Source organism: Oryctolagus cuniculus, chromosome 3, assembly GCF_051225735.1.
Source record: "Oryctolagus cuniculus isolate XC-2025 breed Fujian yellow rabbit chromosome 3, ASM5122573v1, whole genome shotgun sequence".
NCBI classification, from domain to species: Eukaryota; Metazoa; Chordata; class Mammalia; order Lagomorpha; family Leporidae; genus Oryctolagus; species Oryctolagus cuniculus.
The window spans coordinates 51,474,637-51,496,395 of NC_142869.1; the positions used below are offsets into that span (position 1 = coordinate 51,474,637).

The following is a 21,759-nucleotide window of genomic DNA, read 5'->3' on the forward strand; positions in this document are numbered from 1 at the left end:
CATAGTCAAAGTGGAAGTTCTCTCCTCCCTTCAGAGAAAGGTACCTCCTTCTTTGATGACCTGTTCTTTCCACTGGGATCTCACTCGTGGAGATCTTTCATTTAGGTTTTTTTACCCCCCAGAGAGTCTTGGATTCCCATGCCTGAAATACTCTCATGGGCTTTTCAGCCAGATCTGCATGCCTTAAGGGCTGATTCTGAGGCCAGAGTGCTGTTTAGGACATTTGCCATTCTATGGGTCTGCTGTGTATCTCACTTCCCATGTTGGATCATTCTCTCCCTTTTTGATTCTATCAGCTAGTATTTGAAGACACTAGTCTTGTTTATGTGCACCCTTTGGTTCTTAGTCCTATCATTATGATCAATTGTGAACTGAAATTGATCACTGGGACTAGTGAGATGGCATTGGTACATGCCACCTCGATGGGATTGAATTCGAATCCCCTGGTATGTTTCTAACTCTACTGTTTGAGGTAAGTCAGCTTGAGCATGTCCCGAATTGCACATCTCTTCCCTCTCTTATTCCCACTCTTATATTTAACAGCGATCACTTTTCAGTTAAGTTTCAGCACTTAAGAAGAATTGTGTATTGATTACAGTATTCAACCAAAAGTATTAAGTAGAACAAACAAACAAAAAATACTAAAAGGGATAACATATTAAGCTGCTCATCAACAGTCAGGGTGAGGGCTGATCAAGTCACCGTTTCTCCTAGTGTTCATTTCACTTTAACAGGTTTCCTTTTTGGTGCTCAGTTAGTTGTCACCTATCAAGGAGAACAAGTGGTATTTGTCCCTTTGGGATTGGCTTATTTCACTCAGCATAATGTTTTCCAAATTCCTAACAGGGATCACTTTTCAGTTAAAATTTAAACACCTAAGAATAATTGTGTGTTAATTACAGAGTTCAACCAATGGCACTAGAACAAAAAAAAATACTAAAATGGATAAAGTATTACATTGTACATCAACCGTCAGGACAAGAGCTGATCAAGTCACTGTTTCTCATAGTGTCCATTTCAATGATCAATGTCTTTTAAAATTTACTGTATATGAGTGAAATTGACAGCTTTTCATTTGATTATTGTTTATAGCCAATGCATACATTCCTGCTGAAATAGGGTCCTTTCACTTTTTTTTATTGAACTCTTTATGTAGTGTGCATTTACCTTTAGATTATAATGTACATTAAACATATGTTTAGTCAAAAATAAAGAAAATTAAAATTAATCGCTCATTTTGATCACTTACAATTTCCTTATTTTAAAAATTGTTTCCTCAATTTTTTTAAGTTCATTGAGCTTCCTTAAAATAATCATTTTGAATTATTTGTCAGGTTGTTTATGCATCCCCATTTCTTTAAGGCTAGTCACTAGCACCTTATTTTTGTTCCTTTGACAATGTCATTTTCCATTGATTGTTCTGGGTCCTTTAATGAAGTGTTGATCTTTGTGCATTTGAAGAAGTAGAACCTTATTTTAGTCTTCACAGCCTGTCTTTCTCTGGAAAACTCCTGCAATGTGCATGATGTTGGTGTGAGTGAGAACCCAGTGCAGATGAAGCCTATGTGGTGACAGAGTAATTAATATGCCTAGTGACACTGAGGACTACCTGCTACTGAGGGTGTCTGAATCTTCTGCCACTGGTGTTGTTTTAGCAGTGTTACAGGCTAGGAATCCTTTGCAATTCCTGGATCTGTATGTACTTATATCTTTAAACTTTGCATGATTTTAGAAATAAGTTTATTAAATCTGTTTTCGATGCCTTTATCTTCTCTAGGCTTTCTGGGATCTCCATTATACAAGTTTGTTTTCACTTTATGATGCCCATGAAGACTCATAGTCTTTCTTCATTCCTTTTAAATCTTTTAACTTTTAATCTTGTCAAACTTGATTACTTAAAGAGGCCTATCTTCAGAAAGTTCAGAAATTCTTTGCCTTGCTTAGTTTAGAGTGTTATTGACCATCCTCATTGTATTTGTATTTTTTTTTAAAGATTCAGTTATTTATTTGAAAAGCAGTGTTACAGAGAGTGAGATGGAGAGACAAACAGAGAAAGATCTTAGGTCGGCTGATTCACTCCCCAAATGGTAGCAACAGCTGGGGCTGGGCTAGGTCTAATCTGGGAGCCTGGAGCTTCTTTGGGTGTCCCACATGGGTGGCAGATTCCCAAGTATCTGGGCCATCTTCTGTTGCTTTCCCAGGTGTATTAGCAGGGAGCTTGATCAGAAGTGTAACAGCTAGGACACAAACTGGCACCCATATGAGATGCTGGTGTTGCAGGCTGTAGCTTAACCTGCTACAATGCTGACCCTGCATTTTTTATCTCATTGATTCACTCTTCCACTCCAGAATTTCTAATTGTTCCTTTTTTGTGATTTCTATGTCTCTGTTGATTTTCTCATTCAGATCATGAATTGTTTCCCTCATTTTGTAGAATTTTCTATCTGTATTCCTTGCATCTTTCTGACTTTCCTTAGAATAATTATTTTGAATCCATTTTAAGAAGTTTACTATATTCTTTTACATTGTGATCTATTTCTAGAGAAATATTATGCAACTATAGTGGTGTCACGATTCCTCAATTGTTAATGCTTTTGTGGCCCTATATTGATGTCTGTACATCTGTTGCCTGTCTATACATCTATTGCAAAAGTCATTCCTCCACATTTTATGAAGTAACTTTCTTGGGTAAAGACCCTCTCCCCTCCCTTCCCCTCCCCTCCCTTTCTCCCTCCCCCGCCCCTTCCTTTCTGCCTTCCCTTCCCTTTCCCTGAAAGGCTGAGTTACAGAGAGAGAAAGAGAAGGCAAATGACTGCAACAGCCAGAGCTGCGCCAGGCTGAAGCCAGTAGCCAGGAGCTGCATTTCGGTTTCCCAGTTGGGTGCAGGAGCCCAAGTGCTTGGGCCATCCTCTGCTGCTTTCCCAAGCCGTTAGCAAGGAGCTAGATCAGAAGTGGAGCACCGGGACTTGAACCATTGTGCCTATATGGGATGCTGGCATTGCAGGCAGTGGCTTAGCCCATTATGTGAAAACATCAGCCCTAAGACTTTTTTTCATTTAAATGGAGTGTAGGGTCTCATTTGGGTGGGTGCTTTGTCTTGGGCTCTGGGTGAGCACAGAAATGTTGTTTCCGCATGATTTCTTCAGCTATAACCCACATTAGCAGTTTCTAGAGTGCCTCAATGATCTAGACTGCAGGCTTTGTGGAGACAGTGATGTGATTTTGCAGTGGATGTGAGCTACCAAAAGTGCTTGACCACAGACTTCATGAAGTTGAATGATAATGGCAACAACAGCCACAGTGCCAGAGGCAGGTATGTGTTCAGGTTCTGAAATATAAGTGCTGATGTTGCTGGGGCTTCTAACTGTAGCAGCCATGATTCCAGAGCCATGTATTGTGGAGAGTCCTGGCCTCAGCCCCCACAAGGTACATGGAAGTAGTTGTTGGGCTCCGAATAGCAGTGGCCATGATATCTTTGGGGAAAGATGGACTCTCTTGCAGAGGCTCTATTCTCAAAATGGTACCATGCTTTAAGCATGAGGTCTGAGAGTTTGGAAGGTCTACTGTGCCTTGAGATTATATATTTTTATTACTTCATACAAATATTCAGTATACTTCAGATGTTCCCAATATCCTTTGTGCTGCTATTAATGCAGGAGATAGATAAGCTCATAGTGGTTATGAAATAAAGGATTTACTGCCACATATAGTAGGCCAGGTGTGAATAAGTCAGAATTAGTTGACCTAGAGACTTGATATTATTACGAATTTAGTGAATTTTTATCTCATCCTGCTGCTATCTTTTCTGTCAGCTTTATATATAATACAATGCTTCTCAACTAGGGTTTGGGGGAGCAGATTTTGCCCCTGAGAGGACATTTGGCAACGTCTGGAACACTTCGGATTTTCACAGTTGGGAGAATGCTACAAACAGCATCTAGTTTGTAGAAGCCAAAGATTCTGTTAAATGTTATACAATCATCTCCCACAACTGTCTGGTCAAGTACTTCTGATATGTCGTTGAATAGTATTAACAATGTTCCCACACTCCTTTAATCATTCCAGTGAGGAAAGAGCAAGTGTACTGTCTTTTTCCCCTGTAGTTTGTTAAATAATAAAGTAAGAAACTTCCTATAAGCCCTTTAATACGTTTTCTAATGTCATCATTCCAAGTAGACTGAAGGACTTGAAAATATTATGGGATTGTTATGAATACTTTTGTTAAATCAGCGTTCAATGCTGGTTAAAAATTGTATCGATATTACTTGTTGGGATCAGGTAAATCAAATGTTAGCAAGAGTCATGTTAACTGAATTTTAAACTTATCTATGACAGTGAGTTGTTGGATAAATCAAGTATTCATGAGTTAACAGGTGATTTCTATTTAAATGACACATTAGATAAAGATTTTGGATTCTCATGTTCTTTTTATAACTAGGAGCTGCTAAGTGGGCTAGAAAACCTGAGAGATTATGCTTTTTCCATATTTTGTCAGTACCAACACATGCTTAGACTTTTAGGTTGAATATATCATTTTAGGATAAAGATTAATGGGAGAAATAAAAATAACAGCAGAGGAAAAGTTTTAGGTATCCATCCATATAATTCTCCAGATCCATGGTAACCTATCGCCTACCAAGGGAGACTGGAGGAAGCATTTAATTAGCAGTATCATTTCATAAATATGTGAGGATTCAGGTCATTGTTCTTTCTAATCTTGAATAATTAAAAGTGATATACTTTCATGCTAGGATTTCAGAGCTATGGCAAACAGATGAGAAATGGAAAATTTGCATGTGTAAATAGAATTTTATGTCTGTTGTATGTACCTGAATCTCTCAAGTCAATCTAGGCATCAGAATTTCAGCTCTAGTTACACTTTTGCCAGGAGCAATCTAGTGGCTTATTTCCATCTTGTGTAAATGAGAGGACTGTTAGAAGGTTTCTAGTGGCTTGATTTTAGCCTTCTCATTGTTTATGGGCAAAACATTTACCTTCATATATAGCTGAAGGCTTCTGAAAAGATTGCTTCCAAATATATAAACCTCATACATTTACAATCAATTTAGTCTGAAGAAAGCACTCATATTTTATACCGTATTTACCTTATAGGTTTACAAATAAAAATCTAATCCAATAAATATTTATTTAATGTTCATTCTGTGAAACACATATTTCTAGGCACAAGGAAACTCATAACCATGCTATACAAATTGCTATAACTTCAGTTATAGTTGAGTTATGTTTGTATACTTACTGTCATTTCACAGTGACCCTGTGGAATATGTGACTGTAGCATATATTTTAGTTCATTTAGACTACTATTGCAAAATATCATAAAACTTTGGCAACAATAACTTATTCCACATGAGAACAGAAAATAGAACATACAAACTGTGATTTAATAATCTTCCTTGCAGCTGGGAAGTCTGACTTGGAAGGAAATGAGGGATTAATTGAGCTAAAAAAGTCAGACATATGTATGCTTGAGTACAGTAGGTTGGGCAGGGGCAGAGAGGAGAAGCAGGTGTGAGAAGCTTTGAGCGAAGCACCCTGTGAAGACTGAACAGTGAGCATTGTGTTTTAGCATGAAAGGAATGGTGAAAGTTCATTTCCACATCTATCCTTGTACTTGAGCCTCTTAAAAGAGGCGGTCCCAGAAAATGCTGATGTGTGCATTTGAAAACATTGTTTGGAAATGATTCGCTTTGTTTAGACCCAGACAAAGGATCAGAACTGGAAGGGACCTAAAATTGTGTCTCCAAAAATCATTTGAAACAGATGATGATTGTCTATGCTAATTACAATGCCTCCAAGAGAGAGTTTTCTAACATCTAATGAAACTTCAGCCTCTAAATGGCAGCCATTAACTACATATGTACCTTTCAGTAGTTATTAAGACAAATATGAAAGCAATAGTATTTATGAAATTAACATTGGTATCAGAGTAGACAATTGTATTATGTTCTATTTTCTCCTGCTCTAACTTATTTGAATCATCAATTTAAGATGAAAATGATTTCCATTCCTTTGTTATAAGTTAGTGAATGCCATGTGCTTGTGCTTCTTTCCTTTGTCTCACTGGCTTTGATGTCTTGACTTTTGTTCTGAGAAACTCAGTTTTAGTCTTAGGCTCCTACACCAATTTCAGCTGTCATTCCCTAGTCAAGATAATTGTTAAAGGATGGAATACCATAATGAAATTAACATGTTGCTTTTCTATCATCTTGAAGTATTTTCTTATAGAACTTTACAAGAGAGGTGAGGATGGAAAGAATGAAGAACAAACCAAAAGGTCAAATCAAGAAAATCAGCAAAGACAAGAGAATCAGAGTAAGGAATATATATGTTAAAATAGGTCAAGAGAAGTTTGGGCTATGAAATTTTACAGCTTGCTTCCCATAAAATTGAGGTCATATTCACATAATTTATTGGAACCAGCACCTTCCTTTCCTTTTGGCATTCATTGTCACCTTTGCCATGAAACTTAATTCAACCTAAAATTCCTGGCTGGCAGTCACATTTACCTTCCCTGAAATTCATAGAAATGGAATCTAAAGATAGGTATTGGCTCCAGAGGGTCATATAATACATTTCACAACAAGCTTTGAGAAGCCAAAAGAGCTAAGTTGTAAGGGTACAAATACATAGTGAAATTCCTTTCACTAGTGCTTCACAGTTGAATAATCAGGAATACTGTGGTGGTCTATTTTAGAAAGTCTGTTAACACTCCCGAATCAATTATTTTATTTTGTTCATCATAAATGTACTTCTTGCAATTGTACTTCTTGCAATTGTTAATTTTCAATTAACATTTTACCAGTCAACATTTTCACCCTGTATTTTTCAATCTATGAGGAAAATTGGGCATAAACAAACTAAAATTAATCCATGAAGAACAGTCTTTTCAACAAATAGTGTGGGAAAATTATTCTCCATGTGCAGAAGTATGAAACAAGGTCCCTATTTTACACCTTGTGGGGAGCAACTCGGAATGGACTGAGTTACTGGAATTAAGACTTATTCTATGCATCTGCTCTCCCACAATATGGCGCTGGGAGAGGAGAAAACAGCTTCTACGCAGCTGCCTCTTGCCAACTTGAGTGATGACCTCCAGGAGCTGATCCTGCTCCTGATTGGAGGAGAGCAGTGTACTCGGCGTGTGGGCAGCCGAGTTGGATTTGGTGGAAGAGGACTATAAAGGAGGAAAGAGACGGCATGCACCAGGAACATCTAAGGGGAACATCTATCTGAAGGAACACCTGTGCAGCCCCCGAGAGAGCCGGCCGGCGGTGTGCCACTCCCCTGCGGAAGTGGGGAAAGTGGCCAGGGGGAACCGCCCTTCCACGGAGGTGGAAGGGATGGTAGCCAACCCGGGAAGAACCAGCAGCAAACCCGGGAAGGGCCGAGCAGACGAAAGAACAGCGCAGGGTCCTGTGTAGTTCCTCCACGAAGACGGGGAGAGACATAATGGTGCCGTGACTCAGATATGAAGCCTAGGCAGGGCTTAGTGTCGTTCCTCCATGAAGAGGGGGAGCGACATAATGGTGCCGTGACTCGGATAGGAAACTTAGGAGGGAAGAAACGGGAAGAAGTGGAAAATACCAGAGAGAGAGACTAGCAAAGAGCCTAGGGAAAAGCCGGACAGAAAAGGTGCCGGAAGACGCTATCGAAAGCCTAGGCATAGACTCGGATACAGACTGTGGGAAAGAAGTTAGGATTTAAAGTGAAAGCAAGAAGAAACTTAGACTCAGATACGGACTGCAGGATGAAAGTGAAAGTGAAACCTATAAGAAACTTAGACTTGGATACGGACTGTGGGGAGAGGCCAGGAGAAATGAGGGAGGAATATTGTTGGAAGAAAACTTAGGGAAACATACCGGGTAGAGAAAAATGTTAGGGAGGATGAAGCCGCGAGTGCAGGCCGAGGCGGAGATGTAAGCCAGCTTGGAATTCTTCAAGTCAGCCCGGGGAGCAAAAGGCGAAAATCTGGAACCAGAGGCAGAGACGTGGGCCACCAGGTTGGAATTCGCCAGGTTAGTCTGGGGAACTTGGATTGAATGCCAGTGGCGGAAACGTGAGCTGGGGCTGTGTGACTCGCGGAAGCCGCCGCGTGCAGAGAGAGCACGGGGTGTGAATAGATAGGGAACACGGGGCTGGTGCGAGGCCATGGTGCGGACGCGAAGGGCGTGGAGACCGCGGAGTGTGCGCGCGAAGCCGAGCCACGCAGAGCTGGGAGCCCGCCGCAGGGCGGGCGCCGGGAAGCCGCACAGATGAGAGAAGCGCGGGCTGAAGCGGCTCAGAGCCGGGAAGCCGCCGAGAAGCAGACTCGGGGCGGGCGCCGGGAAGCCGCAGGGATAAGAGAAACAGAAGTTTAGAAGTAAAATGAGAGAAATGGGAATGCTGGCAGATAGAAGTAAAATAGGAGAGATAGGAATGCCCGGAGGTAGAGAAATAGAGAAAAATAAGGCCTCCCCTCAACATGGCAATGACAGAGCTTGGATTCGGTCTGCCTGATTAGGGAGGTGGTGAGCACCTGCGGGTGGCTAGCAGCTTATGCGCCGCAGGTCACTGAAGACAGGCACGAATTAACATCAATAAGTCTCCCCACAATACGGCAATGAGAAGGCTTGGATTCGGTTTGCCTGATTGCTAGGTTTTGTAAGCACCTGCAGGCAGTTCTAGCAGAGCAGAGCATGTGCTGCAGGGCACCAAACACAGGCACGCATCAGGGCCTAAAAACCTCCTCACAACATGGCGAAGAGAGGACCCGGATTTGGTTTGCCTGATTGATAGGACTTGTAAGCACCTGTGGGCAACTCTAGCAAGCAGAGCAGAGTGTGTGCCGCGGGGCACCGAAGACAGGCGCGTATCAAGGCCAAAAATAAAAAGAAAGGGGGATCTGTGGGGAGCAACTCGGACTGGACTGAGTTACTGGAATTAAGACTTATTCTATGCATCTGCTCTCCCACAATATGGCGCTGGGAGAGGAGAAAACAGCTTCTACGCAGCTGCCTCTTGCCAACTTGAGTGATGACCTCCAGGAGCTGATCCTGCTCCTGATTGGAGGAGAGCAGTGTACTCGGCGTGTGGGCAGCCGAGTTGGGATTGGCGGAAGAGGACTATAAAGGAGGAGAGAGACAGCATGCACCAGGAACATCTAAGGGGAACATCTGAAGGAACACCTGTGCAGCCCCCGAGAGAGCCGGCCGGCGGTGTGCCACTCCCTTGCGGAAGTGGGGAAAGTGGCCAGGGGGAACCGCCCTTCCACGGAGGTGGAAGGGATGGTAGCCAACCTGGGAAGAACCAGCAGCAAACCCGGGAAGGGCCGTGCAGACGAAAGAACAGCGCAGGGTCCTGTGTCGTTCCTCCACGAAGACGGGGAGCAACACACCTCATACAAAAACCAACTCACAGTGGATCAAGGATCTAAATACATGAACTAATAGCATCTAATACCTAGAGGAAATCTTTGGGAAACTGCAAGACATCGGTATAAGCAAAGACTTCTTGGAAGAGATGTCAGAAGCACAGACAGTAAAAGCAAAATTGGACAAATGGGATTATAAATTAAGAAGATTTTGCACAGAAAGGGAAACACTCAATGAAATGAAAAGGCAGCTTTTAGAATAGGAGAAAATATTTGCACACTGTGCATCCAATAATTATGTGCAATGTTATAATGCAAGATCTATAAAGAACTTAAAAAATTCAACAACAACAAAACAAACAATGCAGATAAGAATTATGCAAAGGGTATGAATAGACATTTTTCAAAAGATCAAATGCAAATGGCTAACAGACACATGAAAAAAAATGCTCAATATCACTAGCCAACAGGGAAATTCAAATAAAAACCACAATGAGCTTTCACCTCACCCCAGTTAGAATTCAATCATCCAAAAATTAAAAAATAATAAATGCTGATGAGATGTGGGGGAAAAATGTAACCTAATACACTATTGGTGAGAATGTAAGCTTGTACAATCATTATGGAATACAGTATGGAGATTCCTCAGAAATTTGAAAATAGATCTATCATATGACTCAGCCTTCCCACTCCTGGGAATTTACCTAGACAAAATGGAATCAGCATTTAGAAAGAGTTATCTGTACCCCAATGTTTATTGCAGATCAATCCACAATAGCTAAGATATGAAATCAACCCAGACGTCCATTGGCTGATGACTGGATAAAGAAAATGTGGTATATACAAGGAGTAGAACAGTATTTAGCCATGGAAAATAATGAAATCTTGTCTTTTGCAACAAAATGGAAACAACTGGAGATAATTACACTTAGTGAAATAAACCAGATCCCCAAACACAAATATTATGTTTTCTCTGAATCTAGAAAACATCATGCTTAGTGAAATAAGGCAACCCCAAAGGGACAAATACCATATATTCTCCCTGACCTGTGATAACTAATAGAGCAACTAAAAGGAAATCTGTAGAGTTGAAATTGACATTTTTGAGTAGCAATGACTTGTACAGGCTTTGTCTTGACTGTTGCAGAACAGTTTTTTTTTTTCATACAATGCATTGAACTCTTTACTTAACATAGAGTTAAACAAATGTGTTTAAAGTAAATTGAAAATAGATCTCAGTGAAAAATAAGAGTGGGAATAAGAGAGCGAGGAGGAAGAGGGATGGGAGCATGGGTTGGAGGGTGGGCATGCTGGGGAGAATCATTGTGTTTCTAAAGTTGTACTTATGAGGTGAATGAAATTTGTAACTGTAAAGCTGTATAGTTCTTCATATATTCCTACAGACTTACTCCTAAGGGTACAGTTTAAAAACTTGCCATGGGACCCCAAGTACCCTTAAGCATGGTGGTAAAATTACCATTTTAAGTGTTAAAGTGATCATATGGATGGGATTAAGTGTCTGATAATAATAATAGATAGAGTGAATGCTCCAACATGGGACGCAGTCCACACAGCAGACTCATAGAATGACAATTGCTTTACGTAGCACTCTGACCTCAGAATCAGCCGTTAAGGCATTCTGGTCTGGCTGAAAAGCCTTCGAGAGCATTTCAGGCATGGAAAGCCAAGACACTGTGGCCAAAAAAAAAATAAATAAATAAATAACCTATATGAAGGACCTCTGTGAGTGAGACCCCATTGAAAAGAAGTGGTCATCAAAGAAGAAGGTACTTTTCACTGAAGAGTGGAGAGAATTTCCACTTTGCTTATGGCCTTGTCTAAGCACTGATGGAGTTTGCAGATTCAAAAGGCTTTTATAGCCCAAGCAGCTCATGTCGAGAGCATTGAGTGATCATTGTCATCATATGTAAGAGTTAATTGCTAAATTAACAATAAGAGGAACTGTGCACTAATATCCCATGTAGGATCTCTGTCCTTAAAGAGTTGTATTATAATTATGTCTAAGTGCTTGCAAAAGATGCATCATTGTTGGGTTCTTCTTTAAAGTTAAATAAGTTTCTAAAACAAACAAAAAAAAAGAAGTAAAATTAACTGCAAGATGCAATGACTTTGAATAGCCCTTGTCTTGACTGCTGAGGAACAGTTTTTTGTGTGTTTTTTTTTTTTTTTTTTTTTTTTTTTTGTGCTTTTGGCGGATTGTTGAACTCTTTACTGTGTAGAGTTGTCTGTCTGTGTATTAGTGGAGAATGGGACTGGTAATGGGAGAGAGAGGAGTAGGAAGGGTGGGAGTGTGGGTAGGAGGGTGAGTGTGGTGGAAAGAATCACTGTATTCCTAGAGTTGTACTTATGAAATTCATGAAGTTTGTATTCTTTAAATAAAAGGTTTCTTTGGGGGGGAAAATAAAGATATCTAAAAACAAATAAACAAAAAACAAAAGAGAACAATGTCTTGTGATTTGATTATAATTTTTAGCTCTTGTCTCTATTCCTGTGGAACAGTGGTCTTTCTTTTTTACTTGCTGAACACTATGATTAGTGTTTCATTAAGCATATCATTATAATGTAAATTGAAGTTATGCTATTGTGAAAGTTAAAGAAAGGAAGTTTGGAGCAGGCATTGAGGGAGAAAGGGAGGAGTTACGGTTTTTTTAGGTTTGTATCCATGAAATTCATAAAATCTATTCTCTTTATATTAATTAACAATTTTTTAAAAAGAAAACAGTGAAGGGGTTTATAATGGCAAAAAATCGACAGGTGACAAAGTCACAACTTCAAAAAAGTGCAGATATAAGATGTTGTGCATGAGGAGGATGTTATTACCAATCAAACTCAAAAGAAATTTAAGTTAAATCTGTCAGACAAGGGAAGAATAGGATTGTTAAGACACAGAAATGCATGTGACTTAAGGTGGTTCCTCATTGTGTGCACATTTGAGCAGCATTCTACATTTATTCAAAGATGGAAACCCAATGCTTATCTTCTACATTAAATGAATAATAATCATTGGGAGGGTCTTATCACAATGTGTATAGTGAACTGAGGGAAGTAAAGAATGATAAGACACGTAGTTCCACGGTCCAAGAAGAGGCAACACCTGTCAGAAGTGTTTATGAGAAGCATTCTACTTCCTGTGGGGAGCAGCTCGGACTGGACTGAGTTACTGGAATTAAGACTTATTCTATGCATCTGCTCTCCCACAATATGGCGTTGGGAGAGAAGAAAACAGCTTCTACACAGCTGCCTCCAGTTCAACCAATAAACTGTAGGACTTGCTCCTGATTGGAGAGCAGCGTGCTCGGCGTGTGGGCAGCCGAGTTGGGATTGGCAGAGGAGGACTATAAAGGAGGAGAGAGACGGCATTCACCAGGAACATCTAAGGGGAACATCTAAGGGGAACATCTAAGGGGAACACCTGTGCAGCCCCCGAGAGAGCCGGCCGGCGGTGTGCCGCTCCCCTGCGGAAGTGGGGAATGTGGCCAGGGGGAACTGCCCTTCCACGGAGGTGGAAGGGATAGTAGCCAACCCGGGAAGAACCAGCAGCAAACCCGGGGAGGGCCGAGCAGACGAAAGAACAGCGCAGGGTCCTGTGTCGTTCCTCCACGAAGAGGGGGAGCGACACTTCCAAACTAAAATACTTTACTTTTGTATTTGTGCACTTCTTAAACTAGTATTCTTACTCAAAATTTCATGCTACACACGAAAAATTTTCAACAGATCCTTGAATTTACCTGGATATCTCAATCATCCCTTCCTATCAGGTATGAAAGCAAACACTACTGAAAAGTAAATAGCAATTTATGTGGAGTTAAATCAAATTCTGCTAATAAATATGAATTGTTGACCCCAGATCTCTAGATATTTGACAAATACTAGCAGTCTGGAAGGAAAATACAAAAATGGATAAACATAGTGATGGATGTAAGACATAGAAATCAGACAAGGATTAGAAAACTTAAAAATTTGAATATGTAATCTTTGAGATATTTGAGAAGATATATAATCCATAAATTGTTAGAAAAATAGGAGAAATCACAGACCAAGAAGAGCACTTACAAAATAAAATATGCAGTAAGCATTTTAAAATAGCAGATATGTATTTTTTATTTTAAAAAACGAAATAGCAATGTAGAACAAAATTTGAGAACTAAAATTGAACAAAATGACTAGATCATGGAATAAACATGATAGAAGTTAATATACATGAAGGACTCACATTCTAGATGACAAGAACAAGAAAATGGAATTACGGATGAGGATAAACAAAGAAGCAATTGGTCATACAGTTCATAGTGAGAACAGATAATGAGCAAGAAGGTGAGAGAACATCTTGCCCACATCTATGGGAATGTGGGGAATTCATTCTAAGTAGAGAAGACTATCTCTGAAATGACCCAGAGTAATGTGTCTGGCTTTTCTAAAGAATAGCAAAGAAGTCACTGCAGCAGAATTGAGGAATTAGTTGTGAGAGTGGTTGACTATGAGATGAGAGAAGTAACAGGGTCCAGATGCTTTTTATTTTTTTTTGACGATTGTTGATTCACCCTTGGGTGAGTGGGAGTGATTAGAGGGTTTTGAGCAGAAATTATGACTTATTTGACCTAGTTTTTAACAGAATGATTTCAGTGTTGTTCCCAATGAAAGTATGGTTTGAATAACATTTTTTGTAAAGATTATGTGGGCTATAATCTGAGTCCTTGAGTGTTTGAAATTGTCTTTCTATTGTTTTTATTGTGTGAGTAAAAATATCTTTGCTCTTAAAACTCAGTGGATATTTTGCTAGTGACTTCCAGCACTTAAAGTGGCAGAAGAGGCTATGAGATGATTCTTTCATGTTGGGAACATCTATTTTATAGTTTTTAGAAAAGTCTATGATATTGTTTACATTTACCTCAAATATTTTACTAAAGATATCATATATGATAAGTCCACCATTTTTGTAGACCCTCATAAAACTACAAAATTTATTTAGCTCTTGGCATGTGTAACTATTTTATTTAATCCTCACAACCACTAGATCTGTAACAAAGACGTGGGTCTTTTTTGAAGCCTCACTCACCTCATCTGTAAAAAGCAGATAATAGTGATGCTTTCAGCCTCATCTTGTCAGCATCTACTATTATCTGCATTTTATGGACAAGATGAGTGAGGAATCAAAAAAGACCCATGTCTTGGTTAAAACTCTAAAAAGAGTGCTCTGTCTACTTGCTATGACTACCTTTTATTTGAATCTCCCTTAGCTTGGGATGGGATGAGACTTGCTCACATATGAAACTTCTTGGATCCAGAGGGAGTGAAGAGTTCCAGGAGAGAAGCAGTATGAGCACTATAAGGAAAGAGACATCAGGAGGAGGATGGGTAGACGCAGGGACTTTGTCATCATAAGCCCAGCTCTACAGATTCCAGTTAGCCTCAGCTCAGATGAAACACTGATGTGGGGCCTACAGACAGCATGAACCCTTTTGATCTCTGCATTCCAGTCTTTCCTCAGTTCAGAACAGCTTTGTTTCCTGTGCAGGCCTCCGCACTGTGTACATAAAGACTATCAGATGTTATTTCCTGAAACATATCTCCTCCAAGATGTGCCGTTAATATAGTGGTGCCTATTGAAGTACATGGTAGCTCAGAAGGAATTTCTAGGATGCTAGAGATTTTTAACTTCCAACAACAGCCACTCTCCCAAAACTTACACTCCTGCTAGGTCTTTTTGTTTAAGTAGCTGACTGGGAACCTTTTATCGCTAGAAAATAATGGCATCTGGTAAACTTAAGAAATAGTTGTAATTAGTTTATGCCAGTCATGGTAATTTTAAACTCCTCTAACAGAAACTTACTTTTCTAGACTTCTTGAAGATGGGAGTGATGAAGGGTTGATTACAGAGAAATTCTGCTAAAAAGAAGTGTTTCTAGAAAAAATTTTCTCAATACAAAAATGTATGAGACTAATGTTATATGCAACTCTTCTTTCTCTGCTGCTTACTCTGACGATGGATATAGTACATCTTAGTTACACACAGCTTGGAATCAGAATATGAGGAAGAAGTGTGAAAACACGATAGAGCAGAAAGAATGCGTCTGGATCCTTGATGACTCCTGAGCTTCCTGACCAACACACAGACTTTCTGTTAAGCAAAATATAGCTGTTTCTATTGTTTAATGCCACTGTCACTTGGAAATTCTGTTAATTTTTGCAGCCATTGTAACTTAACAAACATAGACATTATGATAATGGTATTTGGTAGGAATAATATTAAAAATTTTAATCATCCTATCCCAACCAGGTAAATAATGATAATGATTTACTCAGTAATGGTTACATTTAGACACCTTCTGTTTTCCAATTTGCTTTAAAGCATAGAGGTTATGTGAAACAACAACCGCCTTTGGAGAGGGTTAGTTCTGGATTCTTGAGTTTGCTGAATTTATCTAGCAGTAGAGCTAATAAAAGAGGCTAATTCCAATTTCATTTGAAACAATAGTCACATAATTCATCTTGGATTTTTTAAATTCTGAAACCTGCTTTCCCATTTCAAAACTTCTGACCTTTAACATGAAGTTAGATGATTTTGCAACTTTTCCAGTGGGAATGCTAATGTTTTAACACATGTGTGTGTGTGTGTGTGTGTGTGTCTGCAGCATGAAGTGGTTATAAACATGAGATTGGTTATTAGTCCAAATAGAACATAAATATTTAGCTTCTTACTAGGGGCTAAGGATGAAAATAGCCAATGTGGTAAAGGAATACAGAGAACTGTTGGAAACACATGCTAAAACTAACCAATTTGAGGCAAAAATCTGCAGCTTGTCTTCCTTAAAATAAAGAAATTGTGCAAAATCCCTTAATAGCCATAAAACATAATTTCAGTACTTATGCTCCAGAAATGGCTAAGTCCTTTTCAGACTACTCTGTCTACTTCTTCTCTTACAACTTAAGGGAAAAAAATCAGTTAAGTTTCAGGGGTCATTCCTATGATTATTAATGAGCTAGGAATATAAGCGATTAGTGAAGTCCAAAGGCTCTGCACTTGTTTATTCTTGGTTAAACACTGAGAGATGAGCCCTATCTCCAGTATATAAAAAAGATGAATACACAAAGTAGGAGAGCCAGCTGCTCCTTTTCTTTACTTATGACTGAAAGGGCAAAAGTGGGCTCAATTTGTGACTGTGTGGAGATAGACCTACGCAAAATCTAATGTTTGTATAACATGGGGATATTGTGCCACTTCTTTCCTCAAAAGGATCTTCTGGGATGTGTGACCTTTGATGAAGCCTTTCAACTCTATTAAATGATTGCTAACCAAAATCAAGTTACTTTTGAATAAGATAAAATAATTAACAACTTCCAAACTTTGTTATTCATTGTTCTTTGTTCCCTGTTAGAAAATTTTAAAACTGTAAAAGTTAAAAGTTACGTTTGGTGGATGAAGATCAATTTGAAGATTAATAAAGTTTAAATTTACAGGGGGCCGGGGCTGTGGTTCAGCAGGTTAAGAAGAAATAAAGTTTAAATTTACTTCAAATTACAAAATTAGGTAATCAGAAAATAACCGATTTGTATATGAAGTTAGTGTGCTACAGCTTCAGCAGGGATTCAGATGTTAACGTGCCCTTTCCTTCTCACTAAATGAGGATGGTAAAATATTTCTCATCTGTCTCCGTGAGGAACATCTACTTGGAGCAGCTTCAAATGGATACCAGGTGAGGACCTACTGTCAAATTACCATACCGTATGGTGTATCATTTCCCCAACACGTGTTCTAATGATCCATGTTGCTCACTTATCAAGTGTTTTAAATTTTTTGTCCTTCCAAATTGTATGCTCTTATAAGTTGGCCTTAAACATTTTAGTCATTCTCAAAAGAGTTTCATGGTCTATCTATAGTTCAAAATAAGAACTCAGTCTAGCATAGCTTGATTTCTCAAAGTCAAAAGTGGACAGAAAAAAGGCATGCTCACTGGAATGCTGGCAGATTGATTTCCACTGCTAGCCAAAAAGTCTTTCTCACATTATCTCAATGTGTCCAGTTCAATCCAGGTCAGATACCAGAAATGCAAAACATCTCCCAGTGTTTCAAGATCTTCCACTTGGGTGGTTGAGAATGTATTTATTTAAGCATATAACCTCTGTAAAATAATTTACCTTACTTAGTGTGGAGATTGTGGGAAGTAGTTTGCCCACAGAGAATAATCTTTTCATGTAACAATAGATATTTCCCATTTTCTTTCTATTTCTATGTCTTTCTTTACTCTTTGGAACTCTGAATTCTATTATATCATTGGATTTGAAAATTAAATATATGTTAATATTAGAAAAGAACAAACATAAAATATTTGGCCTCTTGATCCAATATGCATAATGGTGAGAAAGGAGGATCTATGTGCTTTAAACACTGAAAAGGAAAAATATTTTGATGACAGTAGGTATTTCACTTTCTTTTTCTTTTTTCTTTTTTTTACCAGAACATCACGTAAGTTTATTTCAGATGTAACAGCAATGTTAAAATTGACAAGTTTAATCTTTACTGCACCAAGTAAACTTAACCATTAAGTATTTTTTTTTAAAGTTATCCCCTCCAAAAAACTGAGGGAGCTTTTCTTTTTCCACCACCACATATCAAAGTTTCCCAATAGTTCTCTTTTTGGAGGACTTTCAATTGATGAGTAACTGCCTTTGAGATACATTTCAGAACTTCTTTCCTCAAATAAAAACTAATCTGGACAAATTATATATTGCATAGATTTCTCTACAGATGCTTTTCTTTAGAACCCAAATGGAAATACCCTACAGTAAAATTTTAACTGTTTTGCTCACAGTAAGAACTATCTGACCTGAAAAATATGATGAATATACATTGTGATCTTCCAGTTAACACAAGTATTGTTTGACTTTAAAGATAGTTTTCACCATATATCAAATAATCAAATCAACATGGGACATTACATTAGTCTTTACTGATTCATAGGCATATGAACTAGACCTAGCTTCTACCTGTTCCACTTCCTCTTCCTCTATAAGTGGACAGAATACAAGTTTGATGTAGGACAATTAACCCTTTACAAACATTTACAATTTAGAATAAGTCACTGACTAGTGTGGAAAAAGAAATTCTATAATGATAGGGAACCTAAACACTCCATTCAAAAAAAAATTTTTTTTTTTATTTCACTTTCAAAAGTGATGAACAGGCCGGCACCACTGCTCACTAGAATAATCCTCCACCTACGGCACCGGTACTCTGGGTTCTAGTCCAGGTTGGGGCACCAGATTCTGTCTAGGTTGCTCCTCTTCCAGTCCAGCTCGCTGCTGTGGCCCGGGAGGGCAGTGGAGGATGGTTCAAGTCCTTGGGCCCTGCACCCCATGGGAGACCAGGAGGAGGCACCTGGCTCCTGGCTTTGGATCAGCACAGTGTGCCGGCCGTGGTGGCCATTTGGGTTGTGAACCAACGGAAGGAAGAACTTTCTCTCTGTCTGTCCCTCTCACTGTCTAACTCTGCCTGTCCAAAAAAAAAAAAAAAAAAAAAAAGTAATGAACAAAGAATGAAAATTAAAGATATTATAAATATTGTGTTTTTAATTTATAAGTGTTACTTCCTTGTCTTAGACTTGGGATTTTGGCAGTATTTACTGACTAAAAATACTGATATTCTTACAGAAAGAATATTTAGAAAAAGAAATTTGTGCAGTGAATGACAATAGACTTCATTCTAAATACATAGGGCTAGATTAGTAGAAAATATGAATATCTGTTTATTAGAGTTTCCAAAGGTCTATTCTAAGTATAGTTAGACTTTCCAAGGATCTATTATAGGAAATGAAATATTCACTTTCCCTTTTGTTTGTGTAACTCCCTTTAAAATCAAGAAAGGCAGATTTTTGTTATCTATCTATCTATCTATCTACCTATCTAATCTATCCATCTATAGTACATGGAATAGTACATTCACATGCACACAAACTACATGCTGCAGTTTTCCTCTAGTGTTGTGAGTGACAATAACCTGCTTGAGCTAACTTAAGCACAACATGACATTATTTGGAAATGCATTTAGGTATTTTATGGAATTTAGTAAAAGAAGAAAGTCAGTGAAGTGTGGTGAGATGAGCTGTGGCATTGAATGACCTTCTAAATAGTGCTCCACCATTAGTGTGACTCAGAGGATGCTTTGTCGAAGACTCATCGTTCAAAACCTTGAACAAAAGCATTTCATTTACCACTGGCCCAACTGAGGTCTACTCAGCCTACATTTTTAACTATTTGCATAAACCTTACTAAAATGTTACAAACCAGATGCCTAAATCAGAAAAAGTGCAATGAGAACATACCAGGAACAACACTGGCAATGTTCAATATGGACCCCCAATACAAAAAGCTACAAAATGTTTGAATTCTGGGCTAATGTTGCAGTATTAATTTGATTTTTATGCATGAGAAGGGAATGGCTCAACTTTATTGTTTCCTGCTGTTAGTTAGGGGCTTCTATAGACTTGTAAGAATTGGAAAATATTTAATTAATCTAGTAGGTCAAATAAATTTTAAATCACTGCATAAAAATTAGTTTATTTTCTATTAATTCCTGTATTTTGTACACAGATCTCAGAGACTAAACAAATGTAAAAGTGGAAGCACATTGAGTAGACAGATGAAAAGATAACATATCTGATGAAAAGTAGTATACATTTGAATTTCCTTTTCCTTTTTTTTCTTTCTTTCCCTCCATCTTATTTATTTCTTTCCTATTTAAAAATATTCATTTATTTGAAAGGCAGAGTTACAGAGGCAGAGAGAGAGAGGAGAGAGGTTTCTATCCACTGGTTCACTTCTCAAATGGCCATAACAGCCAGAGCTGGGCTGATCCAAACCTAGGAACCTGGAGCTTTCTCCTTGTCTACCACATGTGTGCAGAGGCCCAAGGACTTGGGCCATCTTCCTCGGCTTCCCCAGGTCATAGTAGAAAGCTGGATCGGAAGTGGAGCAGCCAGTCCTCGAACTGGTGCCCATATGGGACACTGACACCACAGGCTTTACTCTCTATGCCACACTATTGGACCATCCCATTTTTTTTAACCAAAAAAAATTATGGTTTATAATGGACATAAAATTATTTTGGTTAGTTTTTTTAAAAATAAAATGAAACCCAAACCATTATATACAATATGCTATACACAATGATATTTTAGTAAGTATTGACTAGTTTTCAAATATTTTTCCTACAGCTACAATCTCTGTATGCCATGTTTTATTTGAAACAGAAGTATAAAGAATACCTACTAGTAGGACACTTTTCTTTCTTTCTTTTTCTCTTTCTCCTTCCCCCCTTCATTCCTTTCTTCTTTACTCCCTCCCTCCCTTCCTTCTTTCATTCCCTTAAACTCTTTTGTTACATTGTAAAGAACCCATACTTTCTTTTTCTTAACATGTATATGTTGAAAATAATCATCTTCCTCATTAGAAAATCACTTGAGCATTTCACACACAGATAAATTGCATAATGCTTTTGAGACTGTTAGATTAAATTTAATATTTTGAATTTAGTGTTACAAAGTAATTATATTTATCTGTTGAAAAAGTTATTTGAAAAATCTATCATCCTTAATAATGATTAGAGTGCATTCCTCAAATTTACTTGCTAAATTTAAACATATCTATATTATATTACTTTGCTAATCATGGTGCTTATTTGATCATGCAAATGGCTTCTTTAAAAGAGGTCATGTTCATCAGCTTGCTTGCAGGTTTTCACTGCCTGATATTGGCTCTATGTTCCCATATTACTTCATTTATAACATTATTAAATCAATACTTACTTTAGAAGCCAAGAAAATGTTTTATACTGCAATATGGTTGCCTCCCTAGAGTTCATTAGGTCATTTTCTTTCAATTAACTCCTTGTGCACTGTATGCCTCTCCTGACTTCCTGATTCGGAAGTCCTATTTCAATGCAGGCAGAATGCTCAGTTTGGTCTTGAATTTTTATGGACTATTATAACTGAAAATAACTTTACATACCTTGTATCTTTCACTTCTTTTTTTTAATCAGTGTTGCTTCCACACTGGGAAGAATTCTTTGAGGCAAGATCAGATTATATAAATCTGTAGCTTAATACATACTTGTTGATTAACTCTGGAAAAAGCTGATATTTATGAAAATGTTTGCTTTGTCCTTTTAATTATTTATTCATTATGCTATTATAGTTTTAGTGTTTTCCAACGAATGTCAACATGAGAAGAAGGGATTGCTATTTGTTCGAAGTTACACAGCTAGTTAGTGGTGGTGCTTAAAACAGATTCTCTGTTGAGACTCCTGTAATTTTTTTCAATTCTATCAAGGTACATAAATAGTCTAGTTTTAAATTTATAAATCTCACATATCA

The 21,759-nt window shown here is 38.3% G+C and overlaps 1 pseudogene; it reads left to right on the forward strand.

Moving 5' to 3' along the window:
* Window positions 1-3,430: 3,430 nt before the first annotated feature.
* The window catches only part of LOC100354939 (NADH dehydrogenase [ubiquinone] flavoprotein 2, mitochondrial-like), a 150,329-nt pseudogene continuing 132,000 nt past the window's right edge, over window positions 3,431-21,759 (forward strand).